This window comes from Gavialis gangeticus, unplaced genomic scaffold (genome assembly GCF_001723915.1).
Source record: "Gavialis gangeticus isolate Ggan-Ray unplaced genomic scaffold, GavGan_comp1, whole genome shotgun sequence".
NCBI lineage: Eukaryota > Metazoa > Chordata > Crocodylia > Gavialidae > Gavialis > Gavialis gangeticus.
The window spans coordinates 131,695,904-131,714,476 of NW_017729032.1; the positions used below are offsets into that span (position 1 = coordinate 131,695,904).

Here is an 18,573-nt window from a genome sequence, read left to right on the forward strand (position 1 = left end):
TGTACTCTGTCCAAGTTTGCGGATGATACAAAACTGTGGGGAGAAGCGGACACACCGGAGGGCAGGCAACAACTACAGGCAGACCTGGACAGGTTGGGCAAATGGGCAGAAAACAATAGAATGCGATTTAACAAGGAGAAATGCAAAGCGCTGCACCTAGAGAAGAAAAATGTCCAGCACACCTACTGCCTAGGAAATGACCTGCTCGGTAGCACGTAAGCAGAAAGGGATCTTGGAGTCCTAGTGGACTCCAAGATGAACATGAGTCGTCAGTGGGATGAAGTCATCAGAAAAGCTAACTGCACTTTATCATGCATCAGCAGATGCATGGCAAACAGAACCAAGGAGGTGATACTTCCCCTCTATCGGGCACTGGTCAGACTGCAGTTGGAGTACTGTGTCCAGTTTTGGGTGACACACTTCAAGAGAGATGTGGATAACCTGGAGAGGGTCCAGAGAAGGGCCACTTGTATGGTTAAGGGCTTGCAGGCTAAGCCCTATGAGGAGAGACTAAGGCACCTGGACCTCTTCAGCCTTCACAAGAGAAGGTTGAGAAGCAACCTTGTGGCTGCCTATAAATTCATCATGGGGGTGCAGAAGGGAATTGGTGAGGCTCTACTCACCAAGGTGCCCCTCGGTGTTACAAGAAATAATGTCCATAAGCTAGCAGAGAGCAGATTTAGTCTGGACATTAGGAGGAACTTCTTCACAGTTACAGTGGCCAAGGTCTGGAAGGGGCTCCCAAGGGAGGTGGTGCTTTCCTCTACCCTAGGGGTCTTCAAGAGACGGTTGGATGGGCATCTGGCTGGGGTCATCTGAACTCACCACTCTTTCCTGCCTATGCAGGGGGTCAGACTCAATGATCTATTAAGGTCCCTTCTGACTCTAACATCTATGAATCTAAATCTGTGAACTTACAAGAAGTGGAAACCTGGATAAACAACTAGGGAGGAGTATAAGAGTATTGCTTGGGCATGCAGTGATGAAGTCAGGAAGGCCAAAGCACAACTGGACTTACAGCTATCAAGGGACATGACGGGTAACAAGAAGGGTTCCTTACAAGTGTGTGTGATGTATTCAATCTATTCCATTGGTGTATGTAAATCACAGTCTCCCAGACTGGGCCCCAAATTACTAGGTTATTCCCTGTTTGTTTGTTTTTTCCCAGTGGTGTCTCAAATCTCACCTGCCACATCTTGATGTTAAAAAGTTTATACAGGGAGGGTGTAACTTAAACACTACTGGGTGATGGGATACTGATTAATTCCCTTGAATTTTTTAATTTTTCATAAAGCAATCTGGTAGACCATAAAGATGAGACTCACAGTGTGTTCTATATGATAAGGTTCTTTTTTTTAGATATCTATCTAATTTTTTACAATGTTTTCTCTAGTTTCTTAGGTAATATGCATCCAGAGGTGGATGAAATAACAGAAGCCTGTTCCTCACGGTAGTGATTGAAGACTTCTCCAGTGGAGGTAAGTATAATGTCCAATACCTCTCTCAAAGCATCCCAAAATAAATGCAGGTAAGATCAACAAAGATAAGTTTCAGTCCTTTGGGTTCAACAAACATGTTTTTTCTTTTTTAAGGTATAAGTCCAATAAAAAAATGGTGCCTTCCTCTTTAAGCACACTAAATGGTGTCAGGCTCATTGTCTTTACATTTCACCTTTCTAATGATGCTCCAGCCCAGCCTGATCTAGTTATACTAATTTTTTTTAAAAATGAAGAGTTTTACTTGTCACCATGAGGCTCAGCTACCTCTTCTTGGCTAGCCCTCTGCTTTCTGGGTCATGTTGTTTCCTGGATTGCACTCCTGGCAATGTTTCTTCAGCCAGTATCTCCCAGCTCAACACTCTTCTCTCTCCTCCCCAGCCAGCTGATGCTTGACTCCTCCTTGCCTTGCCATCCCAATCAGCTTTCTTTATGTTCCCCCACATCCTGGCCCCTCTCTTGTTTTCATCTGGGTATCTCCCCTCCTCCCTCTCCCTCCAGGGATGCTCTATCTTTATTGAGCAGCTGCTCCAGAAACATGGATTTCTCTTTTCCTTCACTGGTTCCTGCCAGTTTTCAGTTTGTGCCATCACCAGGTCTTTCTCATCATGACAGTATGTCAGCAACAAGAGAATGTATGGATCCCTTACCTAATGCGAGAGGCAACCTAGTGATAAAGGATGCAGTCAAGGCTGAACTACTCAATGCCTTTTTCACCTCAGGCTTCACAGGCAAGGTCAGCTCCCAGACTCTTGCACCTGACAGCACAGTTTGGAGAGGAGGTAAGCAGCCAACAGTGATGAAAGAACAGTTTAGGGGTCATTTAGAAAAGCCTGACACATAGAAGTCCATGAGGTCAGGTGGGATACAGCTGAGGGTGCTGAGGGAGTTGGGTGACATGATTGCAGAGCCACTGGCCATCATCTTTGAATACTCATCGTAATTGGGAGAGGGCCCAAATGATTGGAAAAGGGCAAACATAGTGGCCATCTTTAAGAAAGGGAAAAAGGAGGATCCAGGGAACTACAGACCAGTCAGCCTAACCTCCCTAGAAAAATCATGGAGCAGGTCCTCAAGGAATCTATGTCTAAGCACATGGAGGAGAAAGTGATTAGAAACAGTCAGAATGGGTTCATCAAGAGCAAGTCATGCCTGACCAGCCTGATTGCCTTCTATAATGAAATGACTGGCTCTGTGGATGTGGGAAGACCAGTGGATGTTTTATACCATTATTTTAGTAAGGGTGTTGATACAGTCTCCCACAACAAGCAAGCTGTTCATGCTTGAAAGGCAAACTGAGGAAGTATGGGCTGGATGAATGGACTGTAGTGTGGGTAGAAAACTGGGTGGAGGATTGGGCTCAGAGGGTAGCAATCAATGGCTTGATATCTAGTTTGCGGCTGGTGTCAAGTGGAGTGCCCCAGGGGTCAGTCCTGGAGCCAGTTTTGTTCAATAACTTCATCAACAACCTGGAAGATTGCCTAGAGTGCACTGTCAGCAAGTTTGCAGATAGCACTAAGCTGAGGGGAGTAGTAGATATGCTGGAGTGTAGGATGAGAATTTGAGGTGACCTATACAAATTGGAAGATTGGTCCAAAGAAATCTCATGAAGTTCATCAAGGACAAGTGCAAAGTCCTGCACTAACAAGAGAGCAATCCCATTCACCTGTACAGGCTGGGGCTGACTGGCTGGGCAGCAGGTCTGCAGAAAAGGACCTGGAGGATTACAGTGGACAATAATTTGAATATGAGCCAACAATGTGCCTTTGTTACCAAGAAGACTAATGGCATAGTGGGCTGAATTGGTAGGAGTGTTGTCAGCAGGTCAATGGAAGTGATTTCCCCTCTATTCAGCACTGATGAGGCCACATCTGGAGTACTGTGTTCAGTTTGGGGCCCCACACTACAGAAAGGATGTGGACAAATTGGAGAGAGTCAAGCGGAGGGCAACAAAAATGGTTTGTGGGCTGGGGCACGTGACTTTTGAGGAGAGGCGGAGGGAACTGGGCTTATTTAGTCTAGAGAAGAGAAGCCTGAGAGGGAGATTTAATAGCAGCCTTCAACTACTTGAAGGGGGGTTCAAAAGAAGATGGACCTAGACTGTTCTCAGTGGTGGCAGATGCCAGAAGGAGCAATTGTCTGAAGTTGCAGCAAAGGAGGTTTAAGTTGGACATTAGGAAAAACTCTCTCACTAGGAGGGTGGTAAAGCACTCGAATGAGTCACCTAGAGAGGTGGCGGAATCTCCATCCTTGAAGGTTATTAAGGCCTGTCTTGACAAAGCCTGGGTTGGAATGATCTACTTGAGGATGGTCCTGCTTTGAGCAGGGGATTGGACTAGTTGACCTCCTGAGGTCTCTTTGAACCCTAATTTACTATGCTTCTATGCTTCTTTGATCTATCTTACTGATATCACCTCCTCCTCAGAAGAAAGTTTAGTGGCAATTTTTAATAGTGCCCACAGTATTAACTTTTTATACTCTTTTGTTTAATATACTTCAGAAGCAACCAATACCATAGTGTTATAATTAAATATATCTTGCTTCTTCTGTTTCAGAAATCAGCAGGAAATATGTTTATTATAACTGATAGGAAAAGTATGTATTTTTGGAACAGAATGCTACATCTGTACTATTTAATAATTTTGGAAAAATCTCATTTTCTTTATATTTCCTCTTTAAAAACTTAATAGAAAATTGATTGTGCATTTTATAATCTAAATCCTATTACACTTTATGCACCTAAATGGCATTTACCCGGCTCCGTTATTGACAGTTTTATCACTTACACAGTTTGATTCTGTTACATGTCCAGTGTGGATGTATAAGCTTCCACAAGGCTACCACACATATTGAGCAGAATATGCAAGGATGGGTACTACATAAATATGTACATAAAGCAGTACATGCTTTGGACATGCATATACATAGCAGGTATTAGACAGAGGAAGAGAAGGACCTTCCTAAATTTAGGTCCAAAAGCTAACCGAATAGGACAATCACCAAGAAAACAAGAAACTTGAATTATAGTCCCCTGTCCAATGCAGAGGGAATCTGAATGTATATCTCTCTGGCTTCTTATCTCAGTGCTTTAACCACTAGACAATCAGCCAGGCATTATCTAGTCACTTCTCCAACCCTTCTTTTGAAACTGGCTCCCTGGGCTAAACAAGGAGATATTTGGGGCCAAGAGAAAAAGCACGTGCTACAGAGTAAGTCACTCTGTTCTTCACTTGTCTCCATCTATTGTATCCAATGACTATTAACTGTAAGGTTAAGTTGCTCAGCTTCAAAAAGAGACTAAGGAGCTGTGCTAATGTAAATTTAAACTCCCTCTGAATGAGGGGGACCCAGGTCTTGTCCTTCCTAGTGTCCATACCACTCAATTATTAGGGCTAAAGCATAGGAAAGCTATTTGCCTTCAGATTTATGTTCATGTTTGTAGTTTCCCAGCAGGTGCATAACCTACTGAAGATATGCAGTAGCCATGTGGATATGCAGATACCCACACTGCATGGGTAACAGAATTTCAAATTCGAAGTACCAAAAAGTGTCTCTTACTTGACTGGGTAAGTACCTTGTAGAAGTATGAAGAGTAACAGAATTCTGCCTTATGTGTTTTAAATCACAGTATCCTTTATCTGGTCATTTCCCCCCCCAGTAAACAGTTAATATGGATATTAAATCCACACAGCAGAATAAAGCAGTTGTTAAAGTACTCCATGGTTGTTTGAAACTATTTTAAAAATAGAGGAAAGTATCTTCTCTGAGCCCTATTAATAGAAAGAACACATTGACTTCAGTGGATTTTGGATCAGAAGACAATTGCTTCCCCATATTTCAGAAGCCTAGAGCACCCATATTTTTAATTCTAAATTCATTATTTTTCATATCTTAAAAATCTCATTTGTGATTTAGGAATTAATTTTTTTTAAGTAAAGAAAATCAGGAAAAAGTAGATGTGTGTGCTTTTGAATATGTGTGTAATGTTTGACAATTTGCAGTAAGTATAAACCTACATAACTATATATGTTGCTTTTCATCTCAAATGATAAAAGTATTCTGGGGAAAAGAATATCTACATATATTAGTACTCTATATAACCAAACAGAAGGCGATGCTGCTAACAACAGTGAAATGTTATGTGAAGTCTGGACCAGATTGACACGTTTGCAAGGGCCTTGTTACACAGTAACTTTAGGTGGTTACTGGAACTCTTAACCATTGGACTGGCTGCATATTAACACCTTTTTACTGGTTTAATGCACTCTTTATTTATCTTAATGTTATCCCACTCCAGACCAGGATTATCTCGAATCTGCCTAATTTTGCTCCTGTTTTATTAACTTGTGGCAACTCTCTGTAGCTTTTCTGTCCAAGTTGAAGTCCTGAAACATCCCAGGAGACAGTGGGCACCACTGCTTCCTCCAACCAGTTCCACTCCTGCTGGGAGCAGAGCCAGCCTGCTCTGAGCAGGGGAAGGAACTACATCACTTGGACACAGCTTCAGCTCCAGCTCCGCTCCTCTGCCAGATGTAGAGTCAGCGGTGTCTGAGCAAGGGAGGCTATCATGTCACTCAGACCCAGCTGGCTGAATGGAGCTGGGTCCGAGTGATGAAGTTCTCCACCCTCTCCCCTCCCTCCATGCTCAGACCCAACTGGCTCTGCTTCTGGAGGGGAGAAGAGCCTGGTCCAAGTTACATGATTTTCTCCCCAACTTGGACCTACCTGGCTCTGCTCCCTCTTGTGGGGAGCAGAGCCAGTTTTTGAGGAGCCTGATGGATCTAAGATGGACTTGTGGGGACCAGAGCTAGCTACCTCTAAGTAAGAGAGGGAACTGTGGAACTCTTAACCACTGGGAACAGAGCCAGGAGCAGACGTGGTGAGAGTGACGGCAGGAGGCACCATGACTTACAGTTGGGGCTGCAGCATGCATTTTGCCCTGAGGGAGCAGGGAGCCCGTCCTTCCCCCCTCTTCCCCTGCTCACCAAGCCTCTAGTAGCTAGTCACAGCTGTGCAGCTGAGGGGCAATAAGAGTAGGCTCTCTGCCTTAATGTGTGACTGCTCCACTAAACTAAATAGCACTAAGCTGATTAATATTTGTTTGGCTTACAACATAAAGTCTGACAAGGCCCTAAGTATAGTGAGTGAAAACACAACTAGAAAAATTTAGCCTTAACCAACTTGTCTCTCTATTTTTGAACTTGTTAAGTTAGTCCCAGCCATGAAAATCCTATGATTCAATTATTAGTTCCTTGATTTTGTTCACCCTACTGGAAGGTCTTTTCTGGTGTTATTTAGTTCCCTCTTAAGCCTCCTCTATTTTCTATTGGTACTTGATTTAACAATTATAGCTCAACAGCTGTTCTCTGAAGCCTATTCAAGGGGTTTAACCTTGCTTCTTGGGGGAAGTGTTGAAATAAAAGTAATGATTTTGTGTTAAAATTATTTCTGATAAGAACATTTAATTTCTGCCTTCTAGTGCCCTTCAGAAATGGTATGCTAATGTAATATATGTACCTTTCCTACTCTCTAATATTGATTTGAATATTCTGAGGTATCCCTCTGTTTATTTTCTGTTAGTCTGCACATTTTTCTCTATTTTTACTGTATTCTTTTAAATACTTACTTCATTGTTTCATTTCCTTTAGATATAAGGAAAACATCTTACGGGACGTTGTGGGTCAAAAAAGTAACAGCAATGTGTTATGCAGAGAATCACTCTAGCTTAAAGGTGTAAGTCAATCATTACCAAAAGAGGTCAAAAGTATTTTCTTTATAAAATTGCATAATTGGTTAAGGGAATTATTTTGGTGGGGAAGAGGTGGGGTACATGTTGTCACCTTCTTCTGGTACTGAATTTATTTCAAAACAAACAAAAAAATTAAACTCAGTCCTTAGAGAAACAAATTATAAAAGTTGTACTAGAAAGGGCCATTTAGGAGCCCACAGAATGGGGTGGGTGGTTGCATGTATGTATAAGAAGCATATCTATTATATAGACATTCATCTATTACATGAATGACGCACCAAGTACTGACAGGCAATAGGTATGAAAGAAATCTACCATCACTCATTTCTAATCAGGGGCTGCAAAAGAGAAGAAATCCTTTGATCTGAATAGGTATCCATGAAATATACTATGATGATAGTTTGAAATACGTACCAGATCTAATTTTTCCCCTGTCCAATGAAGAGAAAAATAAATTTAAAATGAGAAGGGACATTATGCTATCATTTGTTTCAGAAAGTTGTGTATGTGCTTGAGCAATACCTCTTGACTGATCAAATGCAGACGTTGATAAGTTCCAAAGGACACTTAGCCTGATCATCTCTCATACTCTAAGTCCAGAGTTTGTCCTTTTAATGTGTAAATTTAGGTACTAAAAACATTTCAGGAATTTTTTTAATTTCTTATTTCGTCTTTGGTGGACTAAACAGGTGGAGAGTTTTTACTAATTCCAACTCATTTTTTACTACTTCTTTGAAGACACTGATTTTTATTTTATTTTTAAAATAGCTTCCTCAGCCATAATACAACAAATTGATAGAGGATAACTTCTTAATATGCAATTACTTCCTGGAGGCAAGTAACAACAGTATAGATCAGGGGTTTTCAACCTTTTTTGGATTGGTGTACCCCTGCTAGCTGGATGCGAAGCAATGTACCTCAGACAGCCAGGCGCAGATAGGGAGTGTGGGAGGGGTGGTGCATGGCTGAACATAGAGCAGTGGTCTGCATGTGAGTTTCCCGTATCCCCAGCATCCAGCTAGGCAGGCAGCACCTGCACGGCAGTGCAGGATGATGCATGGCGGCGCTCCATCCCTGTCTACCTGTGCATACCTCCTAGGGCCTTCTCAAGTATCCCCGGTATAGATGTTTTTCAACAATGACCAGACTTTGGCTCAACTCCTTCATAGGAATGAGAATAAATCCAAACTGCCAAGATGCTGGCTACTGACAGTATGTATATAACAGCTTAGATCCATTTCCATTTAGAGGTGTGCAAAACAGGCCATATTCAGTTCAGATTTGTCCCAAATTGGGGATAGTGATTTGACTAATTGATTCAGATCACTGTCCTGATTCAATTTAGCCAAATCTGAATGTGAAGATTCAACATTGATTCGGAGAATCAACAATTCGGCCTGTGATGGTGGGAGATACCTGCAGGGGTCAGAAGCACCAGGGACAGTCCCTGACATTTCCAAAGAAGGAAATAGGGATGCCCACACTGCAGAGAACTTACCTCCGAGGCTGGCTGGGGCAGAGAAGGAGTTGCACAAGCCGGCATTTCACTGACTCTTGAAGCAACTGTCAGTCAAGATGGGCAGTGGTCAGCTGATGCATCATGGCAGGAGATTTAAAAACCCCACTGGAAGGAAGGTGGGGGGGCGGGGGAAGCCAGCTGGGAGCACTTTGCGCACACCAAGACCTGGTGCGCTGGCAGGAGTGGTCTCAGTGACACTGCCCCACAGCAGAGGAGTGGGGGCAGTAGCTGGCACCCAGCTGGGAACAGGTAGTTTCCGGCCCCGGAGCATTAGGTCTCCAAGGTGGTGATTCTCCCTAAGAGAATTGCCCAACTCTATTGACTCTGATTCTGAAGCCAGGATCTTGAGCCTCAGGGTTGACTTAGGATCAAGGCGGCCAGCTGGACTCTCAGTGCCCAAACTGGACCCACAGTTGTGAGGCAGACACCCTTTTGGGACTGATACAGGTGCCTTAGCCCCAAGTTGGGGTGAGAGCACAAAGACCTGACCAGCTGGCGAGTGAACAGGGTGTCGGGGAGGTGGAGCCCTGAGGACCACTGCGGTGACCCCGTGACCCATCTTTGCGTCAAGGGGGGAGGAACACCACTGAGCCCCCTCCTTCTTTACATGTTCTATCAAGTTATGGCAGCTGAGTTGGGGGACCCGGACTATGGTACAGGACTATACTCACAGTGCCAACTGGGGGCACTACACAGCCATAGACACAGCTTTAAATGATTTTTCTACATACCTCAAGGTACCAGGCATGGTTCATGAATGCTGCAATGGTGGGGTGGGTGGCTGTGATGGTAAGAGAGATGGCTGCAATGGTGGGGCCCCCCCATGTACTCAGTGGCAGACCTGGAAGTGGACCAGAATTACTTCCAGTCCACTTCTGGGTTCACCATGGAGCACAAGTGGGACCCCCTGTGCCCTCTCAGCTCAGCCATCGGCCATGGGGGGACCCCACGTGCCCCTCAGACACAGAAGGCACCAGGCACTGAGCTGAGGGGTGGGGGGTCCCCTGCACACTATGTGGTGGACCCAGAAGTGGACCAGAAATGCTTCTGGTCCACTTCCAGGTCCACTGCCAAGAGTGCTGGGGATGCCCCGTGCTCCTGCTGGACGCTCCATCTGCCCCAGCATCTCAGCATTCACGAGCCGACTGGTACTTTGAGGTATGTAGAAAAAAACATTTAAAGTTGTGTCTATGTCCAAATCATCAAATCTCTCTGAATCTCTATGAAACGATTTGGAGGGTTCCAATTTGATTCCAAGAGATTAAAGGGTTTCCTGATTTGATTTGGATTCAGAGATTTGGCCACTGAATTGAGCCAAATCTCTGCCAAATCAAATCAACAACTGAAGCTTTGCACAGCCCTATTGCCATTGGGAACAATTGGAGATAGTGGCCATTGGAAAAGACGACATCTAAGTTGAGAAGCCTCTGGCTTCAATCCTGTAGACTACATAGATGATAGCTATTTGGAAATTAGAATTCTTTGTGGAATGTTGGGGGAAAAAATCAGGCAGTAGGAAAAAAAAGTTTCTAGTGTGCTCTGGCTGAAGAACAGCTCTAAAATGTACACATTCATTTTTATAATGGCTCATATTTAAGACCCATTTGTATCAAATTAAATTTACAATAAAGAATAAGGGTTATGCTGTTTATGTTGTATTACCCAAAATGTTTGCCGTGATGATTTATGTTGAAAAAATGATCTAGTGAGAACTTTTAAATCATTAAAACATTCAAATTAAAATGTATGTTAAGAAAGTTTGGTTTGAATTGTTCAAATAATCTTTAGATTAAGTCTTTAAACTAAAAGTTGTAAATTATAAGTTATCTGATGACAAACATCTCCTTGTCTCCTATTTCCAAAGTAAAGGACTCTACAAGTTTTTCTAGCAGTCATTTTTGTAAGAAATATAAAATATGCAGTCAAAAATTAACAGTTCAAACACAGCTCTTTAAAAAGAGACAATGCACATGAAATCTAAAATGTTATCATCATGAATATATTCAAGAAGAAAACTTTTTGGCCCATGAAAGTTGAAAATTTTCATCTAATCCATTAATTATACAAAATTACTCTGTATTTTGGGTGTCTTTCTTCTCTGTTTTGGTGTTTGTTTGTTTTATTTAAGGGTTTGTTTCTTTTGTTTTTAATGTTTGCATATGGTATTTCTCTGTGATTTTGCATATTCAAGTTTGTTATCATCTTTTGTGCTAACAAATGGCCATTTGTGCTTATAAATGGAGAATTGGGATTGTTAATATGTCCCCATCACTGTACAAAATTAAGCAATTAACGTTTGGGCTTTTGAATACAGAGTTGTCAGTCTGCTTTGTCACATGGCAGACAATCCACATGAAGAGCTTCTGAACTTTTATTTAAAAAATTCAGGGAAAAATCAACTAAAGTATGTCAAATATGAAGTCTTAAGTAAGCAATTCATGAATAATCCTTCTTTTCTTTCCTTTTAGCTTTGGAGAGTTTTTATAAGAAAAAAAATCTTTCTTCCAATTTGAGGAGGCTGTTTAGATTTTACTCACTCTCATTTTTGGGGAAAAAGAAGAACATCTTAGTCGACATGGGTTGGAGTTGTTGATGATGGAGTCCACTTGTGTTTATCTGAAGATAAGACAAATGCATACACAAAAGAAAATAATAACTAAAACTGAAAATACAGCATTTGTTTCCAGTGCTGATTCTTGCTTGCAACTTCATTGCTGGAAAAATACAGCTATAGCACTTGGTCTTCTCAGCCACTTTGAGGACAAGTGGACTTGGACCAAGATTTGCCCCATACAGATTTGCTTTTGGCTTTCCTGCTGGTCATGGGCCCACATTGATATTGCAAAAGATACCATTTTATTTAAACCATATAATTTTTAAACAAAAGAGGGTAGGCCAAAAAAATGGAAAAAAAGAATGCACACATATATACTCATAATTTAGTAAAAAGAAAGAAGATCATAAGGTATAGGACACAGCAAGAACTCAAGTGTAATAGTCCAGATGTTATTGAGGATTAGGCCTAAGATGGTGGAAGTGACAGTATTTTCTGGGTTCTACTCTCTAGCTCAGTGTTTACTACAGTCAGTGAAGAGCCACTGGGGTCACAGTTGAGGTTAGGATCACAAAACAAGGTGTGGTAGTTATGGTGGTAAATCTGAAGTGTTCTTTCATTTTTTCTTTTCTTACTCCTAATACACTTGTTCTTCCAGAATCTGTGTGAAGTTATGCAGCTCTCAAAAACGATGATCTGTGAAATGTCTTAGCTTATCATTCTCTTGTTCACCAATAAGGCACAATATCTGGCCTACCAATTTTGGTCCCTTGATTTCCAAACCCACACTCCTTTTATTTATCAATGTAATCTTAACATGATACTTGGGTGGTTGCAGAAGGGTTTTTACTGGAGTAATTTAACTTTTAGGTCATAAAATTAAGCAGCTTTTTACAAAAAGCATAATGTAACAAACTAAGCTGGAATTTTAGAATTTAAAATATGCTGGCCTCTATTCAGCACTTCTTACATACTGTTTCTGGCCTCTGACTGAGTATGCAAGCACTTCTAACGAGACTGTTTGTATATGTAAACAGGGAATTCAGCTGTATGTCAGGACCCGCCTCCAAAGGCAGCTTTGGCACCCCCTGGCAGCCAAAATAATCCTTCCTCACTTAGTCTCACCAGAGTACCCTCCTGATCTCACTTGCAATGCCTTTCTGGAATATTAATACAAATTAGGGAGGTTGCTCTCAAGGACCAGGACAAGGAGTCCCTCACTCCACCCTTCTCATCATGTGGCCTTCTCCATCTGGTCTGACTCCAACCCCTGAGCAGAGTACCTCTTCTACTGGATGTCAGCCAAACACCCACTCTAGGGCACCTTTTAGCAGCCTTCCCCTTCAACTACACCTATGTCATGCAGTTAAGCACAAGCACACCATCACAAACTACTTAACTCTATGTGAACCTCTCTGCAGCCCTCCTTCACCTTGCAAGGTGAGGGACAGAGTGAGTCTTTAGCCCTAGGATCAAGCTTATATTGTCCCTTTCTCCACCCCTTTCCGGTCACCTGACCTACAACTCCCTTGTAACAGGGCCCAGGCACTGCTAAATGTGTAAATCAGTAGCTTTGTGTTTTGCTGCCTGCAGAATGCAGGTTGATCCCTGTAACCCTTTAATTGTCTTTCTTATACCTGTGGGCCTTTGTAGCTAGCCTGTCTGCAAGCTGCACTTGCTCTACTAACACTTTCTCTAGCAAGCAGCAGGAATTTTGCTGCTTGTCATCTTTTTTTGCACCACACAAGTAACAAGTTTAGAGGTTCTTGGTTTACAGGTTCTGTACAAACTCCTATATATGCTATTGAAACATTCACTTTCTATGAATGTGCAGTAAACTGTTAGTACAGAGGAACTTTTAGGTGGTAAATAGAAAAGGGCAAGAGCATGTTTGGAAACAAGTTAGTTTTAAAACAAGGGAAATTAGAGGAAGGGATATCCACCAGAACCAAGCTATAATTGTGTTATGGCAGGAATTACAGTGACACCATTAATTAGAAAGGTGCAAGTTGTTTTACTTAGCATGCAGAAAAGTTACATTGTCATTTAGCCTTGTTAGTGTCCAGAGAGAAGCTGTGGTAGAAAGCCAAATTTTCTCTTTATTCTTTGTGTTTGGATGCCATTGGTATGACAGAGTATCTTCCTAGAAACTGGGGATCACTATGGGGGGGAAAATGTTTTCAAGAGGGAATTGCATGCATGCTGTTTGTCATTGCTCCATCTCAGGACTGGTGGATTTGTTTAAATGACTCCAGTTACACTTAAACTATGTCCATGTACATGAGAACACTGATTTCAGAGAGGCCAACCTGAAAGTCCCCAGAATTCTGCCACCAAAAACTAGTGATACTCAGGGGTGGATACAGATGGGGTGCAGTAGCACAGATGCACCCTCCACTTCCCCTTTGATTCCTACTCAACCCAAACTTTAAAAGCAACTGCCTGGGAGGGGAAGCTGCATTTCTCTTAAGATAATGTGTAAAGAGTCAATTGATTTGATGGCTCATTATTATCTCCCTGATTCTTGTTAATGTCTCTCCACTCTACAAGTGTTAACAACGCTCCAGTCTTTTTAATGGTCTTGATGTTTCCTTATTCAAATTATCCTTTCTTCTGCAATTTTGCTGTCTGTTAGATATTACTGGTAATGTTTCTCTTCTATTTTACAGCTCTGCAGACTCTTTCTAGCTCCAGGTAAAAAGCTTAACTCGGGTGTGGTAATATTAACTCAGGTATAGAAATGACTAATAATGAAGGCACTGTCAAGACATTCAAGAAGGCTAGCATTTGTTTTATGAGTCTGGATACAAGTTGTACATTTAACTATAATGATGACAGGAGTAATGATAGTGTCCTTTGACTCCTTTTTTGCCTAGTTAGTTGTATTTTTAAAAAAGTGATCTGTACTCTAGAATATTAGGGCACTTACATACATGTGGCGAACCTGCTCCAACGTGCTGGAAATCCAGTGCATCAGAGAAGACTCAATTAAGAGAGTCTGCTGGAGCACATAAATTGATGTGTTCTGGGAGCCTTGCATGTCATGTGTATCAGCAGTGCAGCGTGCCTCTGCACTGACAAAATGCAGTGGTGCTCTTTAAACTAAAACACATTCAATGAGCTTTAGTTCAAAGCACACCTATGCCACTTTCTCAGTTCAGAGGTGCACTGAGCTACCGATACACATGATGCACACAAGCACTTTTAAATAGTGTGGTGCTCTAATTAAAAGCACCCAGCACCACATTGGGAGCATATGTAAAAATGCCCTTTGTGAACATTCCAATAGTTATATTTGTCTTTTGCTTTGATCTTAAACCGAGTAATATAATGCTAGCCCCCTACAATATTAGTAAAGCTTCTACTGTCTCTTTAACTGGAGACAAATGCGTCGTTATGTATGAGCCACATCATCTACACCCTCATGTTCAAAATCCTAGCTCCACCAAAGGTGAAAGTGGTAACAGAAGCAGGTCATTCATGTTTGAAAAAAAAGGGGTAACAATACTCTGTATTTTGGCCATGAACTGGGTTCTTGGTTTAAGGTGAATAAGATTCCTTTCTATGATTATTTTTCTGACAGCTTGGATGACACAGCTTTATCTCTGTATTGCTACCCAGCTATGCTGAATACATTTGCCTACTTTTCAAATGCCATTTTGTTTTTAAGAGCATATACAATCTGAGCATTTTTACAGTCCTGTTACTGAGTGCTTATAAAGTGTTTATCCTTAAAATTGTGTCAAATTATATTAATTACCACTGAAAAGATACTTCTAGATTGAACTGTTTAAAAAACACTCAAATTGTATTCTGTCTATGTACATGGCATCTGCATGTACTAATAAAATATTCACTAATAATCAAGGGCCTTAGCAAATTAACACCCTTGATGTTCTTGTCTCCGGACATTTTTACCATGCCTGGAAAGACTTGGAAAATAATTGGTTTGCTAAATTTCTGCCATTCAAGGAAAGCAGCTATGTGCAATAGATCATACTAGCATGGGATGAGATGAAAACAATGGGTCCATAACTACGTAGCTTTATCCACAAAATCTTTGTATTGCCACTCCACCATAGGTACTGTATAAGATCTACACTTCCCCAAAGGGAAGCTCATTATTTCTCCAGGGAGGAATAATGCTTCCTCAAGTGCTTCTTGTGCATAGAAGGAGAGGTTTCTGCCTGCCACACTACTTTTGGATGGTTGTTCTTCTTTCCATGGTAAGTTTGGCCTATACTATAGCTAGTATACAGAAAGCTGTTGTTTTGTGCCCTTTGCTTCCCACCCTTTCAACAAGTGTATGCCTCAGAATGACATATTTAGTCTGTTCTGCAAAAGTTGACTAACTGATAGCTAAAGGAGTACTAAGATATATTGTGTCCCTGAGCATAGAGCATTATTTATGCTAAGAGCCATAATTGCTCTGAAATTTTGCTCTCTGGTCTATTTAAATATATTGCACATTCTAAAAGAGTGACGAGTTCTGAGTGCTCTTAAATAATAATTTCAGGAGAGAGGAATGATTCAGAGTTTTCTGAGTGTTTCATCTGTGCCTCACCTTTGGAGTGCTTTTAAAATACTTACCTGAACACCATATGCCTCCAAGTCATATACTAAGTACTTGTTTTAGAGTGCCTTGCTAATGCCACTCCTAGCAGGCACTCCAGCTACTTGTATTCCTTTTCAAATATTAAATTCAGATTTGATAAAAGTAGAACAAATCTGATCCATGGTAATGAAAGATGGCTGCTAAAAAAAAGTAAGTCTAACTTGTATCTTTAGGCACATCCCCAAGAGGTGGTACAAAGTTATGCAACCTTTCAGGTGTACCCCAGAAGAGTATTATCCTCAGTGCCACTCCTCTAACTCTTTTTTTTCTACTTAGCTCTATGCATAATATACACAATGAATTTTATTTTTCACATCCAACCTGCTTAGCTGGCTATTCTATCATGGGAATAGCCATCCATATCTGTGACTTTGTTCCTTTCTGTTCTCCCCTTTTTACTTAAGAACATTGAGCACATAGACCCTGTTATTCAATTTGTGGAGAGCAGATATATGTATGCTCAGGCATTTCTAACAAGGCTGTTGTTGAGGTGTCACAGCCACACTCTAGTTCCAAGTGTACTGCCAGTTTAGCTTTAAATACCAATATACTACCTAGATATTGACCTACATGACTGAAACTGTATTTTAAAACTAGCACCATCTCCTTAAAGTAGGGATAAGCTCCCAGCAAGATAAGCATCCAATTTACTCTTGAAGGTGTTCAACGTAGGTGCTTGAACCACCTCCGATGGCAGGCTGTTCCAGACCTTGGGGGCTTGGACAGTAAAGAAATTCTTCCTTATGTCCAGCCTGAAAAGGTTTTGTAGTAGTTTATGACTATTCGACCTTGTCCTCCCTTGGGGCGCTCTAGTGAACAAACATTTCCCCAGATACTGGTGGTCACCCCAATAAACTTACAGGTGGCCATCAGATCACCCCTGAGCCTGCGCTTCTCCAGACTAAAGAGCCCCATGGCTCTCAGCCTGTCATCGTAAGGTCTGCTTTCCTGACCTCTGATCATGCACGTGGCTGTTCTCTGGACTCTCTCAAGCTTCTCCACATCCTTTTTGAATGTGGAGCCCAAAACTGGACACAGTACTCCAGCTGCAGCCTCACCAAGGCTGAGTACAAGGGGAGAATGATGTCTCGGGATTTGCTTGAGAAGCATCTATGGATGCAAGCCAGCGTTTTGGTTGCTTTACTAGCCACAGCATCACATTGCAGGCTCATGTACATCTTGTGGTCAATGATGACCCCCAAGTCTCTTTCTTCCATAGTGTTAGCCAGCATCACACTGCTGAGCCTATAAGTACCCTGTGGTGTAGATTGCCAGGGCTGGCTGACTTGAAGGTATCCAGCCTCTCAAGGTGTTCCTTCTTGGGGTCGGCATTAATGGAGGGCAGGGGATCACCCTCACCCAGACATCCCTGTCCCATAGTGGGCAGGGTCGTCCCATGGGACTGATGAAAGTCCAATGCTCAGATGGCAGCAACCTGGTCCTGGCCCTGCTTGCCTGACTTACCATGGTTCCTAGGAACCTGTGCACATCCAACCCCTGATCTGAGACCAGGCAATGCACAGCCCCTGGTACAGAGCATTTTATCTAAGAAATGTTGCAAGTTCTTAAAAAAAGCTTCTTTCTTATGGCTCTGCAGGTCCTTCAGCTGCACTTGGGGATGAGGCCACAGTCAGCAGCATCGATTCATCCTCAGGACTGCTGCCACCCACAGACAGGGCCCTTTGGATGTGTTGCCTCTGGCAGAGGTACACCCAGGACTGCACTATTCTCCTGGTGACAGTGTTGGAGGACCGGCTGGCAGATGCCTGGGCCTGGTAGATGGAGGTTGTGGCCCATGGAGCAGCATGGGCCTGGGATCACCAGAAGTTGCCGAAGCAGCTCCTGGCCGTGGAGCACAAGTGGGTGGAGGCCCTGCAGGAGCAGACTACATTCCTGGCCAGGGCAGTCCAGGCCACAGATGACAGCTGCTGAGTGCTGGACACCATCCTTGCCCTGGTTGTCACCTTCATGCCATGTGAAGCCCAGCCCTAGCCCTAGCCCTGCCTGCCCCCTGGCATTCACCCACTGCCCAGCAACAGGCCCCCACATAGGTCTAGGAGGAGGTCCTGCACTGCTTCCAGAAACATGGATTCCCTGTCCACACCCTCACCTTGGGTCCTCCACTACCTAGCCCCCACCCTCGCCTTGGCCCAGGCCCAGGCCTGCTGCTTGCCTCACCTCTATATGGGTGCAGAGCTGCAGCTGCCTGCAGTGGGGCCAGGATTGCAGGCCAGCTCTGCCAACCCTTGACACTGGCTATGGGAGAGTGAGCCATCCATGCCATGAGACCACCAGCCACCATCACCATCGGGCAAGCCCCCTACCTGCTGGACTTGCCATGGCATATGCACCCACAAGGGACCAGCCAGAGGATGGAGTTCTGGCCTCCTGTCCTCAAGCTCTTCCCCCTAGGCACCCCAACCCCACAGCCCCCACCCCAGGACATCACACAAGGCATATTGTAAATAATTTGCACAGGGAAGAGGTTTTTTTATTGTTTGTGGGTGGGGTGGGGTGGGGTAGGGTGGGTGGTGGAGAGGTTCTGTTGTTGTGGGGGGGAAAGTCAGGGGTCTTTATTTTGGGGGGAAGGAGGGGGGGCTCTGTTTGATGTGGGCAAGAGGGGGGAAGACAGACCTTTTT

At 43.0% G+C, this 18,573-nt stretch overlaps 1 long non-coding RNA gene across 1 annotated transcript in view; it reads right to left on the reverse strand.

Annotated features, from left to right (window-relative positions):
- LOC109303259 overlaps positions 1 to 18,573 on the reverse strand; it is an 888,234-nt gene that overhangs the window by 449,460 nt on the left and 420,201 nt on the right. Inside the window, exon 2 of the long non-coding RNA XR_002099035.1 lies at positions 6,212 to 6,217. This is a non-coding gene — a long non-coding RNA (uncharacterized LOC109303259). The remainder of the gene's footprint in view (positions 1 to 6,211; positions 6,218 to 18,573) is intronic.